The sequence below is a fragment of the Hydractinia symbiolongicarpus genome, chromosome 13 (assembly GCF_029227915.1).
Source record: "Hydractinia symbiolongicarpus strain clone_291-10 chromosome 13, HSymV2.1, whole genome shotgun sequence".
Classification (NCBI taxonomy): Eukaryota; Metazoa; Cnidaria; class Hydrozoa; order Anthoathecata; family Hydractiniidae; genus Hydractinia; species Hydractinia symbiolongicarpus.
In genome coordinates this window covers 4886194-4906191 of record NC_079887.1, presented here as the reverse complement: position 1 = coordinate 4906191, position 19998 = coordinate 4886194, and the positions used below count along the sequence as shown (strand labels likewise).

General features: G+C 37.7%; 1 long non-coding RNA gene across 1 annotated transcript; it reads right to left on the bottom strand.

Moving 5' to 3' along the window:
* Positions 1 to 990: 990 nt before the first annotated feature.
* Positions 991 to 9094, bottom strand: LOC130623834 (uncharacterized). The gene is made up of 2 exons (XR_008981160.1): positions 5803 to 9094; positions 991 to 3772 (listed from the first exon to the last, which is right to left on the bottom strand). It is a non-coding gene; the product is annotated as an uncharacterized LOC130623834 (long non-coding RNA).
* Between the last annotated feature and the right edge of the window lie 10904 nt (positions 9095 to 19998).

Genomic DNA, 19998 nt, shown 5'->3' with positions numbered 1-19998 from the left:
AAAATCGTTTTGGAAATGAGTTTACTCACAGGGTACTTTCTTTGTATACTTTTCACTATACGGGCCGAGTCCGGGATTTACGGGAAATCGCGGGTTTTCGTTTGCCGGCGATTAAACTTCTTTTATTCAGCGTCCCATCAAAAATGAAAACATTTTTGAAAACTACAGGTCTCATGCGTTTTAGTGGTGAAAAAATAATTTAAAAAATCGTTCGGGAAATGAGTTTACTCCCTGGGTACTTTCTTTGTATACTTTTGACTATACGGGCCGAGTCCGGGATTTACCGGAAGTCGCGGGTTTTCGTTTGCCAGCGATAAAACTTCTTTTATTCAGCGTCTCATCAAAAATGAAAACATTTTCAAAAACTACAAGTGTCATGCGTTTTAGTGGTGAAAAAAAAATTTAAAAAATCGTTCAGGAAATGAGTTTACTCCCTGGGTACTTTCTTTGTATACATTCGACTATGCGGGCCAAGCACGGGATTTACGGGAAATCGAGGGTTTTCGTTTGCCGGCGATTAAAATTCTTTTATTCAGCGTCCCATCAAAAATAAAAAACATTTTTGAAAACTAAAAGTCTCATGCGTTTTAGTGCTGAAAAAATAATATAAAAAATCGTTCGGGAAATGAGTTTACTCCTTGGGTACTTTCTTTGTATACTTTTGACTATACGGGCCGAGTCCGGGGTTTACGGGAAATGGCGGGTTTTCGTTTGCCGGCGATTAAACTTCTTTTATTCAGCGTCTCATCAAAAAGGAAAACATTTTTGAAAACTACAAGTCTCATGCGTTTTAGTGGTGAAAAAATAATTTAAAAAATCGTTCAGGAAATGAGTTTACTCCCTGGGTACTTTCTTTGTATACTTTTGACTATACCGGCCAAGCCCGGGATTTACGGGAAATCACGAGTTTTCGTTTGCCGGCGATTAAACTTCTTTTATTCAGCGTCTGATCAAAAATGAAAACTTTTTTAAAACCTACAAGTCTTATGCGTTTTAGTGGTGAAAAAATAATTTAAAAAATCGTTCTGGAAATGAGTTTACTCACAGGGTACTTTCTTTGTATACATTCGACTCTACGGGCCAAGCCCGGGATTTAAGGGAAATCGCGGGTTTTCGTTTGCCGGCGATTAAACCTCTTTCATTAAGCGTGTCATCAAAAATGAAAACATTTTTGAAAACTACAAGTCTCATGCGTTTTAGTGGTGAAAAAAAAATTTAAAAAATCATTCGGGAAATGAGTTTACTTCCTGGGTACTTTCTTTTTATACATTCGACTATACGGGCCAAGCTCGGGATTGACGGGAAATCGCGGGTTTTCGTTTGCCGGCGATTAAACCTCTTTTATTAAGCGTCTCATCAAAAATGAAACCATTTTTGAAAACTACAAGTCTCATGCCTTTCAGTGGTGAAAAAATAATTTAAAAAATCGTTCGGGAAATGAGTTTACTCCCTGGGTACTTTCTTTGTATACTTTTGACTATACGGGCCGAGTCCGGGATTTACGGGAAATCGCGGGTTTTCGTTTGCCGGCGATTAAACTTCTTTTATTTAGCGTCCCATCAAAAATGAAAACATTTTTGAAAACTACAAGTCTCATGCGTTTTAGTGGTGATAAATTAATTTAAAAAATCGTTCGGGAAATTAGTTTACTCCCTGGGTACTTTCTTTGTATACATTCGACTATGCGGGCCAAACCCTGGATTTACGTGAAATCGCGGGTTTTTGTTTGCCGTCGATTAAACCTCTTTCATTAAGCGTCTCATCAAAAATGAAAACATTTTTGAAAACTACAAGTCTCATGCGTTTTAGTGGTGAAAAAATAATTTAAAAATTCGTTCGGGAAATGAGTTTACTCCCTGGGTACTTTCTTTGTATACTTTTGACTACACGGGCCGAGTCCGGGATTTACGGGAAGTCGCGGGTTTTCGTTTGCCGGCGATTAAACTTCTTTTATTCAGCGTCTCATCAAAAATGAAAACATTTTTAAAAACTACAAGTCTCATGCGTTTTAGTGGTGAAAAAAAATATAAAAAATCGTTCGGGAAATTAGTTTACTCCCTGGGTCCTTTCTTTGTATACATTTGACTATGCGGGCCAAGCCCGGGATTTACGGGAAATCGAGGGTTTTCGTTTGCCGGCGATTAAACTTCTTTTATTCAGCGTCCCATCAAAAATGAAAACTTTTTTGAAAACTAAAAGTCTCATGCGTTTTAGTGGTGAAAAAATAATATAAAAAATCGTTCGGGAAATGAGTTTACTCCCTGGGTACTTTCTTTGTATACTTTTGACTATACGGGCGGAGTCTGGGGTTTACGGGAAATGGCGGGTTTTCGTTTGCCGGCGATTAAACTTCTTTTATTCAGCGTCTCATCAAAAATGAAAACATTTTTGAAAACTACAAGTCTCATGCGTTTTAGTGGTGAAAAGATACTTTAAAAAATCGTTTTGGAAATGAGTTTACTCACAGGGTACTTTCTTTGTATACTTTTCACTATACGGGCCGAGTCCGGGATTTACGGGAAATCGCGGGTTTTCGTTTGCCGGCGATTAAACTTCTTTTATTCAGCGTCCCATCAAAAATGAAAACATTTTTGAAAACTACAGGTCTCATGCGTTTTAGTGGTGAAAAAATAATTTAAAAAATTGTTCGGGAAATGAGTTTACTCCCTGGGTACTTTCTTTGTATACTTTTGACTATACGGGCCGAGTCCGGGATTTACCGGAAGTCGCGGGTTTTCGTTTGCCAGCGATAAAACTTCTTTTATTCAGCGTCTCATCAAAAATGAAAACATTTTCAAAAACTACAAGTCTCATGCGTTTTAGTGGTGAAAAAAAAATTTAAAAAATCGTTCAGGAAATGAGTTTACTCCCTGGGTACTTTCTTTGTATACATTCGACTATGCAGGCCAAGCACGGGATTTACGGGAAATCGAGGGTTTTCGTTTGCCGGCGATTAAACTTCTTTTATTCAGCGTCCCATCAAAAATAAAAAACATTTTTGAAAACTAAAAGTCTTATGCGTTTTAGTGCTGAAAAAATAATATAAAAAATCGTTCGGGAAATGAGTTTACTCCTTGGGTACTTTCTTTGTATACTTTTGACTATACGTGCCGAGTCCGGGGTTTACGGGAAATGGCGGGTTTTCGTTTGCCGGCGATTAAACTTCTTTTATTCAGCGTCTCATCAAAAATGAAAACATTTTTGAAAACTACAAGTCTCATGCGTTTTAGTGGTAAAAAAATAATTTAAAAAATCGTTCAGGAAATGAGTTTACTCCCTGGGTACTTTCTTTGTATACTTTTGACTATACCGGCCAAGCCCGGGATTTACGGGAAATCACGAGTTTTCGTTTGCCGGCGATTAAACTTCTTTTATTCAGCGTCTGATCAAAAATGAAAACTTTTTTGAAACCTACAAGTCTTATGCGTTTTAGTGGTGAAAAAATAATTTAAAAAATCGTTCTGGAAATGAGTTTACTCACAGGGTACTTTCTTTGTATACATTCGACTCTACGGGCCAAGCCCGGGATTTAAGGGAAATCGCGGGTTTTCGTTTGCCGGCGATTAAACCTCTTTCATTAAGCGTGTCATCAAAAATGAAAACATTTTTGAAAACTACAAGTCTCATGCGTTTTAGTGGTGAAAAAAAAATTTAAAAAATCATTCGGGAAATGAGTTTACTTCCTGGGTACTTTCTTTTTATACATTCGACTATACGGGCCAAGCTCGGGATTGACGGGAAATCGCGGGTTTTCGTTTGCCGGCGATTAAACCTCTTTTATTAAGCGTCTCATCAAAAATGAAACCATTTTTGAAAACTACAAGTCTCATGCCTTTCAGTGGTGAAAAAATAATTTAAAAAATCGTTCGGGAAATGAGTTTACTCCCTGGGTACTTTCTTTGTATACTTTTGACTATACGGGCCGAGTCCGGGATTTACGGGAAATCGCGGGTTTTCGTTTGCCGGCGATTAAACTTCTTTTATTTAGCGTCCCATCAAAAATGAAAACATTTTTGAAAACTACAAGTCTCATGCGTTTTAGTGGTGATAAATTAATTTAAAAAATCGTTCGGGAAATTAGTTTACTCCCTGGGTACTTTCTTTGTATACATTCGACTATGCGGGCCAAACCCTGGATTTACGTGAAATCGCGGGTTTTTGTTTGCCGTCGATTAAACCTCTTTCATTAAGCGTCTCATCAAAAATGAAAACATTTTTGAAAACTACAAGTCTCATGCGTTTTAGTGGTGAAAAAATAATTTAAAAATTCGTTCGGGAAATGAGTTTACTCCCTGGGTACTTTCTTTGTATACTTTTGACTACACGGGCCGAGTCCGGGATTTACGGGAAGTCGCGGGTTTTCGTTTGCCGGCGATTAAACTTCTTTTATTCAGCGTCTCATCAAAAATGAAAACATTTTTAAAAACTACAAGTCTCATGCGTTTTAGTGGTGAAAAAAAATATAAAAAATCGTTCGGGAAATTAGTTTACTCCCTGGGTCCTTTCTTTGTATACATTTGACTATGCGGGCCAAGCCCGGGATTTACGGGAAATCGAGGGTTTTCGTTTGCCGGCGATTAAACTTCTTTTATTCAGCGTCCCATCAAAAATGAAAACTTTTTTGAAAACTAAAAGTCTCATGCGTTTTAGTGGTGAAAAAATAATATAAAAAATCGTTCGGGAAATGAGTTTACTCCCTGGGTACTTTCTTTGTATACTTTTGACTATACGGGCGGAGTCTGGGGTTTACGGGAAATGGCGGGTTTTCGTTTGCCGGCGATTAAACTTCTTTTATTCAGCGTCTCATCAAAAATGAAAACATTTTTGAAAACTACAAGTCTCATGCGTTTTAGTGGTGAAAAGATACTTTAAAAAATCGTTTTGGAAATGAGTTTACTCACAGGGTACTTTCTTTGTATACTTTTCACTATACGGGCCGAGTCCGGGATTTACGGGAAATCGCGGGTTTTCGTTTGCCGGCGATTAAACTTCTTTTATTCAGCGTCCCATCAAAAATGAAAACATTTTTGAAAACTACAGGTCTCATGCGTTTTAGTGGTGAAAAAATAATTTAAAAAATTGTTCGGGAAATGAGTTTACTCCCTGGGTACTTTCTTTGTATACTTTTGACTATACGGGCCGAGTCCGGGATTTACCGGAAGTCGCGGGTTTTCGTTTGCCAGCGATAAAACTTCTTTTATTCAGCGTCTCATCAAAAATGAAAACATTTTCAAAAACTACAAGTCTCATGCGTTTTAGTGGTGAAAAAAAAATTTAAAAAATCGTTCAGGAAATGAGTTTACTCCCTGGGTACTTTCTTTGTATACATTCGACTATGCAGGCCAAGCACGGGATTTACGGGAAATCGAGGGTTTTCGTTTGCCGGCGATTAAACTTCTTTTATTCAGCGTCCCATCAAAAATAAAAAACATTTTTGAAAACTAAAAGTCTTATGCGTTTTAGTGCTGAAAAAATAATATAAAAAATCGTTCGGGAAATGAGTTTACTCCTTGGGTACTTTCTTTGTATACTTTTGACTATACGTGCCGAGTCCGGGGTTTACGGGAAATGGCGGGTTTTCGTTTGCCGGCGATTAAACTTCTTTTATTCAGCGTCTCATCAAAAATGAAAACATTTTTGAAAACTACAAGTCTCATGCGTTTTAGTGGTAAAAAAATAATTTAAAAAATCGTTCAGGAAATGAGTTTACTCCCTGGGTACTTTCTTTGTATACTTTTGACTATACCGGCCAAGCCCGGGATTTACGGGAAATCACGAGTTTTCGTTTGCCGGCGATTAAACTTCTTTTATTCAGCGTCTGATCAAAAATGAAAACTTTTTTGAAACCTACAAGTCTTATGCGTTTTAGTGGTGAAAAAATAATTTAAAAAATCGTTCTGGAAATGAGTTTACTCACAGGGTACTTTCTTTGTATACATTCGACTCTACGGGCCAAGCCCGGGATTTAAGGGAAATCGCGGGTTTTCGTTTGCCGGCGATTAAACCTCTTTCATTAAGCGTGTCATCAAAAATGAAAACATTTTTGAAAACTACAAGTCTCATGCGTTTTAGTGGTGAAAAAAAAATTTAAAAAATCATTCGGGAAATGAGTTTACTTCCTGGGTACTTTCTTTTTATACATTCGACTATACGGGCCAAGCTCGGGATTAACGGGAAATCGCGGGTTTTCGTTTGCCGGCGATTAAACCTCTTTTATTAAGCGTCTCATCAAAAATGAAACCATTTTTGAAAACTACAAGTCTCATGCCTTTCAGTGGTGAAAAAATAATTTAAAAAATCGTTCTGGAAATGAGTTTACTCACAGGGTACTTTCTTTGTATACATTCGACTCTACGGGCCAAGCCCGGGATTTAAGGGAAATCGCGGGTTTTCGTTTGCCGGCGATTAAACCTCTTTCATTAAGCGTGTCATCAAAAATGAAAACATTTTTGAAAACTACAAGTCTCATGCGTTTTAGTGGTGAAAAAAAAATTTAAAAAATCATTCGGGAAATGAGTTTACTTCCTGGGTACTTTCTTTTTATACATTCGACTATACGGGCCAAGCTCGGGATTAACGGGAAATCGCGGGTTTTCGTTTGCCGGCGATTAAACCTCTTTTATTAAGCGTCTCATCAAAAATGAAACCATTTTTGAAAACTACAAGTCTCATGCCTTTCAGTGGTGAAAAAATAATTTAAAAAATCGTTCGGAAAATGAGTTTACTCCCTGGGTACTTTCTTTGTATACTTTTGACTATACGGGCCGAGTCCGGGATTTACGGGAAATCGCGGGTTTTCGTTTGCCGGCGATTAAACTTCTTTTATTTAGCGTCCCATCAAAAATGAAAACATTTTTGAAAACTACAAGTCTCATGCGTTTTAGTGGTGAAAAAAAAATTTAAAAAATCGTTCGGGAAATTAGTTTACTCCCTGGGTACTTTCTTTGTATACATTCGACTATGCGGGCCAAACCCTGGATTTACGTGAAATCGCGGGTTTTTGTTTGCCGTCGATTAAACCTCTTTTATTTAGCGTCCCATCAAAAATGAAAACATTTTTGAAAACTACAAGTCTCATGCGTTTTAGTGGTGAAAAAATAATTTAAATAATCGTTCGGGAAATTAGTTTACTCCCTGGGTACTTTCTTTGTATACTTTTGACTATACGGGCCGAGTCCGGGATTTACGGGAAATCGCGGGTTTTCGTTTGCCGGCGATTAAACTTCTTTTATTTAGCGTCCCATCAAAAATGAAAACATTTTTGAAAACTACAAGTCTCATGCGTTTTAGTGGTGAAAAAAAAATTTAAAAAATCGTTCGGGAAATTAGTTTACTCCCTGGGTACTTTCTTTGTATACATTCGACTATGCGGGCCAAACCCTGGATTTACGTGAAATCGCGGGTTTTTGTTTGCCGTCGATTAAACCTCTTTTATTTAGCGTCCCATCAAAAATGAAAACATTTTTGAAAACTACAAGTCTCATGCGTTTTAGTGGTGAAAAAATAATTTAAAAAATCGTTCGGGAAATTAGTTTACTCCCTGGGTACTTTCTTTGTATACATTCGACTATGCGGGCCAAACCCTGGATTTACGTGAAATCGCGGGTTTTTGTTTGCCGTCGATTAAACCTCTTTCATTAAGCGTCTCATCAAAAATGAAAACATTTTTGAAAACTACAAGTCTCATGCGTTTTAGTGGTGAAAAAATAATATAAAAAATCGTTCGGGAAATGAGTTTACTCCCTGGGTACTTTCTTTGTATACTTTTGACTATACGGGCCGAGTCCGGGATTTACGGGAAATCGCGGGTTTTCGTTTGCCGGCGATTAAACTTCTTTTATTTAGCGTCCCATCAAAAATGAAAACATTTTTGAAAACTACAAGTCTCATGCGTTTTAGTGGTGAAAAAAAAATTTAAAAAATCGTTCGGGAAATTAGTTTACTCCCTGGGTACTTTCTTTGTATACATTCGACTATGCGGGCCAAACCCTGGATTTACGTGAAATCGCGGGTTTTTGTTTGCCGTCGATTAAACCTCTTTTATTTAGCGTCCCATCAAAAATGAAAACATTTTTGAAAACTACAAGTCTCATGCGTTTTAGTGGTGAAAAAAAAATTTAAAAAATCGTTCGGGAAATTAGTTTACTCCCTGGGTACTTTCTTTGTATACATTCGACTATGCGGGCCAAACCCTGGATTTACGTGAAATCGCGGGTTTTTGTTTGCCGTCGATTAAACCTCTTTTATTTAGCGTCCCATCAAAAATGAAAACATTTTTGAAAACTACAAGTCTCATGCGTTTTAGTGGTGAAAAAATAATTTAAAAAATCGTTCGGGAAATTAGTTTACTCCCTGGGTACTTTCTTTGTATACATTCGACTATGCGGGCCAAACCCTGGATTTACGTGAAATCGCGGGTTTTTGTTTGCCGTCGATTAAACCTCTTTCATTAAGCGTCTCATCAAAAATGAAAACATTTTTGAAAACTACAAGTCTCATGCGTTTTAGTGGTGAAAAAATAATATAAAAAATCGTTCGGGAAATGAGTTTACTCCCTGGGTGCTTTTTTGTATACTTTTGACTATACGGGCCGAGTCCGGGGTTTACGGGAAATGGCGGGTTTTCGTTTGTCGGCGATTAAACTTCTTTTATTCAGCGTCTCATCAAAAATGAAAACATTTTTGAAAACTACAAGTCTCATGCGTTTTAGTGGTAAAAAGATACTTTAAAAAATCGTTTTGGAAATGAGTTTACTCACAGGGTACTTTCTTTGTATACATTTGACTATACGGGCCAAACCCGGGATTTACGGGAAATCGCGGGTTTTCGTTTACCGGCGATTAAACCACTTTTATTAAGCGTCTCATCAAAAATGAAAACATTTCTGAAAACTACAAATCTCATGCGTTTTAGTGGTGAAAAAATAATTTAAAAATTCGTTCGGGAAATGAGTTTACTCCCTGGGTACTTTCTTTGTATACTTTTGACTACACGGGCCGAGTCCGGGATTTACGGGAAGTCGCGGGTTTTCGTTTGCCGGCGATTAAACTTCTTTTATTCAGCGTCTCATCAAAAATGAAAACATTTTTAAAAACTACAAGTCTCATGCGTTTTAGTGGTGAAAAAATAATTCAAAAAATCGTTCGGGAAATTAGTTTACTCCCTGGGTACTTTCTTTGTATACTTTTGACTATACGGGCCGAGTCCGGGATTTACGGGAAATCGCGGGTTTTCGTTTGCCGGCGATTAAACTTCTTTTATTTAGCGTCCCATCAAAAATGAAAACATTTTTGAAAACTACAAGTCTCATGCGTTTTAGTGGTGAAAAAAAAATTTAAAAAATCGTTCGGGAAATTAGTTTACTCCCTGGGTACTTTCTTTGTATACATTCGACTATGCGGGCCAAACCCTGGATTTACGTGAAATCGCGGGTTTTTGTTTGCCGTCGATTAAACCTCTTTTATTTAGCGTCCCATCAAAAATGAAAACATTTTTGAAAACTACAAGTCTCATGCGTTTTAGTGGTGAAAAAATAATTTAAAAAATCGTTCGGGAAATTAGTTTACTCCCTGGGTACTTTCTTTGTATACATTCGACTATGCGGGCCAAACCCTGGATTTACGTGAAATCGCGGGTTTTTGTTTGCCGTCGATTAAACCTCTTTCATTAAGCGTCTCATCAAAAATGAAAACATTTTTGAAAACTACAAGTCTCATGCGTTTTAGTGGTGAAAAAATAATATAAAAAATCGTTCGGGAAATGAGTTTACTCCCTGGGTGCTTTTTTGTATACTTTTGACTATACGGGCCGAGTCCGGGGTTTACGGGAAATGGCGGGTTTTCGTTTGCCGGCGATTAAACTTCTTTTATTCAGCGTCTCATCAAAAATGAAAACATTTTTGAAAACTACAAGTCTCATGCGTTTTAGTGGTAAAAAGATACTTTAAAAAATCGTTTTGGAAATGAGTTTACTCACAGGGTACTTTCTTTGTATACATTCGACTATACGGGCCAAACCCGGGATTTACGGGAAATCGCGGGTTTTCGTTTACCGGCGATTAAACCACTTTTATTAAGCGTCTCATCAAAAATGAAAACATTTCTGAAAACTACAAATCTCATGCGTTTTAGTGGTGAAAAAATAATTTAAAAATTCGTTCGGGAAATGAGTTTACTCCCTGGGTACTTTCTTTGTATACTTTTGACTACACGGGCCGAGTCCGGGATTTACGGGAAGACGCGGGTTTTCGTTTGCCGGCGATTAAACTTCTTTTATTCAGCGTCTCATCAAAAATGAAAACATTTTTAAAAACTACAAGTCTCATGCGTTTTAGTGGTGAAAAAAAAAATAAAAAATCGTTCGGGAAATTAGTTTACTCCCTGGGTCCTTTCTTTGTATACATTTGACTATGCGGGCCAAGCCCGGGATTTACGGGAAATCGCGGGTTTTCGTTTGCCGGCGATTAAACCTCTTTCATTAAGCGTCTCATCAAAAATGAAAACATTTTTGAAAACTACAAGTCTCATGCGTTTTAGTGGTGAAAAGATACTTTAAAAAATCGTTTTGGAAATGAGTTTACTCACAGGGTACTTTCTTTGTATACATTCGACTATACGGGCCAAACCCGGGATTTACGGGAAATCACAGGGTTTTCGTTTACCGGCGAATAAACCACTTTCATCAAGCGTCTCATCAAAAATGAAAACATTTCTGAAAACTACAAGTCTCATGCGTTTTAGTGGTGAAAAAATAATTTAAAAAATCGTTCGGGAAATGAGTTTACTCCCTGGGTACTTTCTTTGTATACTTTTGACTATACGGGCCCAGTCCGGGATTTACGGGAAGTCGCGGGTTTTCGTTTGCCGGCGATTAAACCTCTTTCATTAAGCGTGTCATCAAAAATGAAAACATTTTTGAAAACTACAAGTCTCATGCGTTTTAGTGGTGAAAAAAAAATTTAAAAAATCGTTCGGGAAATTAGTTTACTCCCTGGGTACTTTCTTTGTATACATTCGACTATGCGGGCCAAACCCTGGATTTACGTGAAATCGCGGGTTTTTGTTTGCCGTCGATTAAACCTCTTTCATTAAGCGTCTCATCAAAAATGAAAACATTTTTGAAAACTACAAGTCTCATGCGTTTTAGTGGTGAAAAAATAATATAAAAAATCGTTCGGGAAATGAGTTTACTCCCCGGGTACTTTCTTTGTATACTTTTGACTATACGGGCCGAGTCCGGGATTTACGGGAAATCGCGGGTTTTCGTTTGCCGGCGATTAAACTTCTTTTATTTAGCGTCCCATCAAAAATGAAAACATTTTTGAAAACTACAAGTCTCATGCGTTTTAGTGGTGAAAAAAAAATTTAAAAAATCGTTCGGGAAATTAGTTTACTCCCTGGGTACTTTCTTTGTATACATTCGACTATGCGGGCCAAACCCTGGATTTACGTGAAATCGCGGGTTTTTGTTTGCCGTCGATTAAACCTCTTTTATTTAGCGTCCCATCAAAAATGAAAACATTTTTGAAAACTACAAGTCTCATGCGTTTTAGTGGTGAAAAAATAATTCAAAAAATCGTTCGGGAAATTAGTTTACTCCCTGGGTACTTTCTTTGTATACTTTTGACTATACGGGCCGAGTCCGGGATTTACGGGAAATCGCGGGTTTTCGTTTGCCGGCGATTAAACTTCTTTTATTTAGCGTCCCATCAAAAATGAAAACATTTTTGAAAACTACAAGTCTCATGCGTTTTAGTGGTGAAAAAAAAATTTAAAAAATCGTTCGGGAAATTAGTTTACTCCCTGGGTACTTTCTTTGTATACATTCGACTATGCGGGCCAAACCCTGGATTTACGTGAAATCGCTGGTTTTTGTTTGCCGTCGATTAAACCTCTTTTATTTAGCGTCCCATCAAAAATGAAAACATTTTTGAAAACTACAAGTCTCATGCGTTTTAGTGGTGGAAAAATAATTTAAAAAATCGTTCGGGAAATTAGTTTACTCCCTGGGTACTTTCTTTGTATACATTCGACTATGCGGGCCAAACCCTGGATTTACGTGAAATCGCGGGTTTTTGTTTGCCGTCGATTAAACCTCTTTCATTAAGCGTCTCATCAAAAATGAAAACATTTTTGAAAACTACAAGTCTCATGCGTTTTAGTGGTGAAAAAATAATATAAAAAATCGTTCGGGAAATGAGTTTACTCCCTGGGTGCTTTTTTGTATACTTTTGACTATACGGGCCGAGTCCGGGGTTTACGGGAAATGGCGGGTTTTCGTTTGCCGGCGATTAAACTTCTTTTATTCAGCGTCTCATCAAAAATGAAAACATTTTTAAAAACTACAAGTCTCATGCGTTTTAGTGGTAAAAAGATACTTTAAAAAATCGTTTTGGAAATGAGTTTACTCACAGGGTACTTTCTTTGTATACATTCGACTATACGGGCCAAACCCGGGATTTACGGGAAATCGCGGGTTTTCGTTTACCGGCGATTAAACCACTTTTATTAAGCGTCTCATCAAAAATGAAAACATTTCTGAAAACTACAAATCTCATGCGTTTTAGTGGTGAAAAAATAATTTAAAAATTCGTTCGGGAAATGAGTTTACTCCCTGGGTACTTTCTTTGTATACTTTTGACTACACGGGCCGAGTCCGGGATTTACGGGAAGTCGCGGGTTTTCGTTTGCCGGCGATTAAACTTCTTTTATTCAGCGTCTCATCAAAAATGAAAACATTTTTAAAAACTACAAGTCTCATGCGTTTTAGTGGTGAAAAAATAATTCAAAAAATCGTTCGGGAAATTAGTTTACTCCCTGGGTAGTTTCTTTGTATACTTTTGACTATACGGGCCGAGTCCGGGATTTACGGGAAATCGCGGGTTTTCGTTTGCCGGCGATTAAACTTCTTTTATTTAGCGTCCCATCAAAAATGAAAACATTTTTGAAAACTACAAGTCTCATGCGTTTTAGTGGTGAAAAAAAAATTTAAAAAATCGTTCGGGAAATTAGTTTACTCCCTGGGTACTTTCTTTGTATACATTCGACTATGCGGGCCAAACCCTGGATTTACGTGAAATCGCGGGTTTTTGTTTGCCGTCGATTAAACCTCTTTTATTTAGCGTCCCATCAAAAATGAAAACATTTTTGAAAACTACAAGTCTCATGCGTTTTAGTGGTGAAAAAATAATTTAAAAAATCGTTCGGGAAATTAGTTTACTCCCTGGGTACTTTCTTTGTATACATTCGACTATGCGGGCCAAACCCTGGATTTACGTGAAATCGCGGGTTTTTGTTTGCCGTCGATTAAACCTCTTTCATTAAGCGTCTCATCAAAAATGAAAACATTTTTGAAAACTACAAGTCTCATCCGTTTTAGTGGTGAAAAAATAATATAAAAAATCGTTCGGGAAATGAGTTTACTCCCTGGGTGCTTTTTTGTATACTTTTGACTATACGGGCCGAGTCCGGGGTTTACGGGAAATGGCGGGTTTTCGTTTGCCGGCGATTAAACTTCTTTTATTCAGCGTCTCATCAAAAATGAAAACATTTTTGAAAACTACAAGTCTCATGCGTTTTAGTGGTAAAAAGATACTTTAAAAAATCGTTTTGGAAATGAGTTTACTCACAGGGTACTTTCTTTGTATACATTCGACTATACGGGCCAAACCCGGGATTTACGGGAAATCGCGGGTTTTCGTTTACCGGCGATTAAACCACTTTTATTAAGCGTCTCATCAAAAATGAAAACATTTCTGAAAACTACAAATCTCATGCGTTTTAGTGGTGAAAAAATAATTTAAAAATTCGTTCGGGAAATGAGTTTACTCCCTGGGTACTTTCTTTGTATACTTTTGACTACACGGGCCGAGTCCGGGATTTACGGGAAGTCGCGGGTTTTCGTTTGCCGGCGATTAAACTTCTTTTATTCAGCGTCTCATCAAAAATGAAAACATTTTTAAAAACTACAAGTCTCATGCGTTTTAGTGGTGAAAAAAAATATAAAAAATCGTTCGGGAAATTAGTTTACTCCCTGGGTCCTTTCTTTGTATACATTTGACTATGCGGGCCAAGCCCGGGATTTACGGGAAATCGCGGGTTTTCGTTTGCCGGCGATTAAACCTCTTTCATTAAGCGTCTCATCAAAAATGAAAACATTTTTGAAAACTACAAGTCTCATGCGTTTTAGTGGTGAAAAGATACTTTAAAAAATCGTTTTGGAAATGAGTTTACTCACAGGGTACTTTCTTTGTATACATTCGACTATACGGGCCAAACCCGGGATTTACGGGAAATCACGGGGTTTTCGTTTACCGGCGAATAAACCACTTTCATTAAGCGTCTCATCAAAAATGAAAACATTTCTGAAAACTACAAGTCTCATGCGTTTTAGTGGTGAAAAAATAATTTAAAAAATCGTTCGGGAAATGAGTTTACTCCCTGGGTACTTTCTTTGTATACTTTTGACTATACGGGCCCAGTCCGGGATTTACGGGAAGTCGCGGGTTTTCGTTTGCCGGCGATTAAACCTCTTTCATTAAGCGTGTCATCAAAAATGAAAACATTTTTGAAAACTACAAGTCTCATGCGTTTTAGTGGTGAAAAAAAAATTTAAAAAATCGTTCGGGAAATGAGTTTACTTCCTGGGTACTTTCTTTGTATACATTCGACTATACGGGCCAAGCTCGGGATTAACGGGAAATCGCGGGTTTTCGTTTGCCGGCGATTAAACCTCTTTTATTAAGCGTCTCATCAAAAATGAAACCATTTTTGAAAACTACAAGTCTCATGCCTTTCAGTGGTGAAAAAATAATTTAAAAAATCGTTCGGGAAATGAGTTTACTCCCTGGGTACTTTCTTTGTATACTTTTGACTATACGGGTTGAGTTCGGGATTTACGTGAAATCGCGGGTTTTTGTTTGCCGTCGATTAAACCTCTTTCATTAAGCGTCTCATCAAAAATGAAAACATTTTTGAAAACTACAAGTCTCATGCGTTTTAGTGGTGAAAAAATAATATAAAAAATCGTTCGGGAAATGAGTTTACTCCCTGGGTGCTTTCTTTGTATACTTTTGACTATACGGGCCGAGTCCGGGGTTTACGGGAAATGGCGGGTTTTCGTTTGCCGGCGATTAAACTTCTTTTATTCAGCGTCTCATCATAAATGGAAACATTTTTGAAAACTACAAGTCTCATGCGTTTTAGTGGTAAAAAGATACTTTAAAAAATCGTTTTGGAAATGAGTTTACTCACAGGGTACTTTCTTTGCATACATTCGACTATACGGGCCAAACCCGGGATTTACGGGAAATCGCGGGTTTTCGTTTACCGGCGATTAAACCACTTTTATTAAGCGTCTCATCAAAAATGAAAACATTTTTGAAAACTACAAGTCTCATGCGTTTTAGTGGTGAAAAAATAATATAAAAAATCGTTCGGGAAATGAGTTTACTCCCTGGGTGCTTTCTTTGTATACTTTTGACTATACGGGCCGAGTCCGGGGTTTACGGGAAATGGCGGGTTTTCGTTTGCCGGCGATTAAACTTCTTTTATTCAGCGTCTCATCAAAAATGAAAACATTGTTGAAAACTACAAGTCTCATGCGTTTTAGTGGTAAAAAGATACTTTAAAAAATCGTTTTGGAAATGAGTTTACTCACAGGGTACTTTCTTTGTATACATTCGACTATACGGGCCAAACCCGGGATTTACGGGAAATCGCGGGTTTTCGTTTACCGGCGATTAAACCACTTTTATTAAGCGTCTCATCAAAAATGAAAACATTTCTGAAAACTACAAATCTCATGCGTTTTAGTGGTGAAAAAAAAATTTAAAAATTCGTTCGGGAAATGAGTTTACTCCCTGGGTACTTTCTTTGTATACTTTTGACTACACGGGCCGAGTCCGGGATTTATGGGAAGTCGCGGGTTTCGTTTGCCGGCGATTAAACTTCTTTTATTCAGCGTCTCATCAAAAATGAAAACATTTTTAAAAACTACAAGTCTCATGCGTTTTAGTGGTGAAAAAAAATTTAAAAAATCGTTCGGGAAATTAGTTTACTCCCTGGGTCCTTTCTTTGTATACATTTGACTATGCGGGCCAAGCCCGGGATTTACGGGAAATCGCGGGTTTTCGTTTGCCGGCGATTAAACCTCTTTCATTAAGCGTCTCATCAAAAATGAAAACATTTTTGAAAACTACAAGTCTCATGCGTTTTAGTGGTGAAAAGATACTTTAAAAAATCGTTTTGGAAATGAGTTTACTCACAGGGTACTTTCTTTGTATACATTGGACTATACGGGCCAAACGCGGGATTTACGGGAAATCACGGGGTTTTCGTTTACCGGCGAATAAACCACTTTCATTAAGCGTCTCATCAAAAATGAAAACATTTCTGAAAACTACAAGTCTCATGCGTTTTAGTGGTGAAAAAATAATTTAAAAAATCGTTCGGGAAATGAGTTTACTCCCTGGGTACTTTCTTTGTATACTTTTGACTATACGGGCCCAGTCCGGGATTTACGGGAAGTCGCGGGTTTTCGTTTGCCGGCGATTAAACCTCTTTCATTAGGCGTGTCATCAAAAATGAAAACATTTTTGAAAACTACAAGTCTCATGCGTTTTAGTGGTGAAAAACAAATTTAAAAAATCGTTTGGGAAATGAGTTTACTTCCTGGGTACTTTCTTTGTATACATTCGACTATACGGGCCAAGCTCGGGATTAACGGGAAATCGCGGTTTTCGTTTGCCGGCGATTAAACCTCTTTTATTAAGCGTCTCATCAAAAATGAAGCCATTTTTGAAAACTACAAGTCTCATGCCTTTCAGTGGTGAAAAAATAATTTAAAAAATCGTTCGGGAAATGAGTTTACTCCCTGGGTACTTTCTTTGTATACTTTTGACTATACGGGCCGAATTCGGGATTTACGGGAAATCGCGGGTTTTCGTTTGCCGGCGATTAAACTTCTTTTATTCAGCGTCTCATCAAAAATGAAAGCATTTTTAAAAACTACAAGTCTCATGCGTTTTAGTGGTGAAAAAAAAATTTAAAAAATCGTTCGGGAAATGAGTTTACTCCCTGGGTACTTTCTTTGTATACTTTTGACTATACGGGCCGAGTCCGGGGTTTACGGGAAATGGCGGGTTTTCGTTTGCCGGCGATTAAACTTCTTTTATTAAGCGTCTCATCAAAATTGAAAACATTTTTGAAAACTACAAGTCTCATGCGTTTTAGTGGTGAAAAAAAAATTTAAAAAATCGTTCGGGAAATTAGTTTACTCCCTGGGTACTTTCTTTGTATACATTCGACTATGCGGGCCAAACCCGTGATTTACGGGAAATCGCGGGTTTTCGTTTGCCGTCGATTAAACCTCTTTCATTAAGCGTCTCATCAAAAATGAAAACATTTTTGAAAACTACAAGTCTCATGCGTTTTAGTGGTGAAAAGTAATATAAAAAATCGTTCGGGAAATGATTTTACTCCCTGGGTGCTTTCTTTGTATACTTTTGACTATACGGGCCGAGTCCGGGGTTTTCGGGAAATGGCGGGTTTTCGTTTGCCGGCGATTAAACTTCTTTTATTCAGCGTCTCATCAAAAATGAAAACATTTTTGAAAACTACAAGTCTCATGCGTTTTAGTGGTGAAAAGATACTTTAAAAAATCGTTTTGGAAATGAGTTTACTCACAGGGTACTTTCTTTGTATACATTCGACTATACGGGCCAAACCCGGGATTTACGGGAAATCACGGGGTTTTCGTTTACCGGCGAATAAACCACCTTCATTAAGCGTCTCATCAAAAATGAAAACATTTCTGAAAACTACAAGTCTCATGCGTTTTAGTGGTGAAAAAATAATATAAAAAATCGTTCGGGAAATGAGTTTACTCCCAGGGTACTTTCTTTGTATACATTCGACTATACGGGCCGAGTCCGGGGTTTACGGGAAATCACGGGGTTTTCGTTTACCGGCGAATAAACCACCTTCATTAAGCGTCTCATCAAAAATGAAAACATTTCTGAAAACTACAAGTCTCATGCGTTTTAGTGGTGAAAAAATAATATAAAAAATCGTTCGGGAAATGAGTTTACTCCCAGGGTACTTTCTTTGTATACATTCGACTATACGGGCCAAACCCGGGATTTACGGGAAATCACGGGGTTTTCGTTTACCGGCGAATAAACCACCTTCATTAAGCGTCTCATCAAAAATGAAAACATTTCTTAAAACTACAAGTCTCATGCGTTTTAGTGGTGAAAAAATAATATAAAAAATCGTTCGGGAAATGAGTTTACTCCCAGGGTACTTTCTTTGTATACATTCGACTATACGGTCCGAGTCCGGGATTTACGGGAAATCGCGGGTTTTCGTTTGCCGGCGATTAAACTTCTTTTATTCAGCGTCTCATCATAAATGAAAACATTTTTGAAAACTACAAGTCTCATGCGTTTTAGTGGTGAAAAGATACTTTAAAAAATCGTTTTGGAAATGAGTTTACTCACAGGGTACTTTCTTTGTATACATTCGACTATACGGGCCAAACCCGGGATTTACGGGAAATCACGGGGTTTTCGTTTACCGGCGAATAAACCACCTTCATTAAGCGTCTCATCAAAAATGAAAACATTTCTGAAAACTACAAGTCTCATGCGTTTTAGTGGTGAAAAAATAATATAAAAAATCGTTCGGGAAATGAGTTTACTCCCAGGGTACTTTCTTTGTATACATTCGACTATACGGTCCGAGTCCGGGATTTACGGGAAATCGCGGGTTTTCGTTTGCCGGCGATTAAACTTCTTTTATTCAGCGTCTCATCATAAATGAAAACATTTTTGAAAACTACAAGTCTCATGCGTTTTAGTGGTGAAAAGATACTTTAAAAAATCGTTTTGGAAATGAGTTTACTCACAGGGTACTTTCTTTGTATACATTCGACTATACGGGCCAAACCCGGGATTTACGGGAAATCGCGGGTTTTCGTTTACCGGCGATTAAACCACTTTCATTCAGCGTCTCATCAAAAATGAAAACATTTCTGAAAACTACAAGTCTCATGCGTTTTAGTGGTGAAAAAAAAAAATAAAAAATCGTTCGGGAAATGAGTTTACTCCCTGGGTACTTTCTTTGTATGCTTTTGACTATACGGGCCGAGTCCGGGATTTACGGGAAGTCGCGGGTTTTCGTTTGCCAGCGATTAAACTTCTTTTTATCAGCGTCTCATCAAAAATGAAAACATTTTTAAAAACTACAAGTCTCATGCGTTTTAGTGGTGAAAAAAAAATTTAAAAAATCGTTCGGGAAATTAGTTTACTCCCTGGGTACTTTCTTTGTATACATTCGACTATGCGGGCCAAGCCCAGGATTTACGGGAAATCGCGGGTTTTCGTTTTTCGGCGATTACACTTCTTTTATTCAGCGTCTCATCAAAAATGAAAACATTTTTATAAACTACAAGTCTCATGCGTTTTAGTGGTGAAAAAAAAATTTAAAAAATCGTTCGGGAAATTAGTTTACTCCCTGGGTACTTTCTTTGTATACATTCGACTATGCGGGCCATGCCCGGGATTTACGGGAAATCGAGGGTTTTCGTTTGCCGGCGATTAAACTTCTTTTATTCAGCGTCCCATCAAAAATGAAAACTTTTTTGAAAACTACAAGTCTCATGCGTTTTAGTGGTGAAAAAATAATATAAAAAATCGTTCGGGAAATGAGTTTACTCCCTGGGTACTTTCTTTGTATACTTTTGACTATACGGGCGGAGTCCGGGGTTTACGGGAAATGGCGGGTTTTCGTTTGCCGGCGATTAAACTTCTTTTATTCAGCGTCTCATCAAAAATGAAAACATTTTTGAAAACTACAAGTCTCATGCGTTTTAGTGGTGAAAAGATACTTTAAAAAATCGTTTTGGAAATGAGTTTACTCACAGGGTACTTTCTTTGTATACTTTTGACTATACGGGCCGAGTCCGGGATTTACGGGAAGTCGCGGGTTTTCGTTTGCC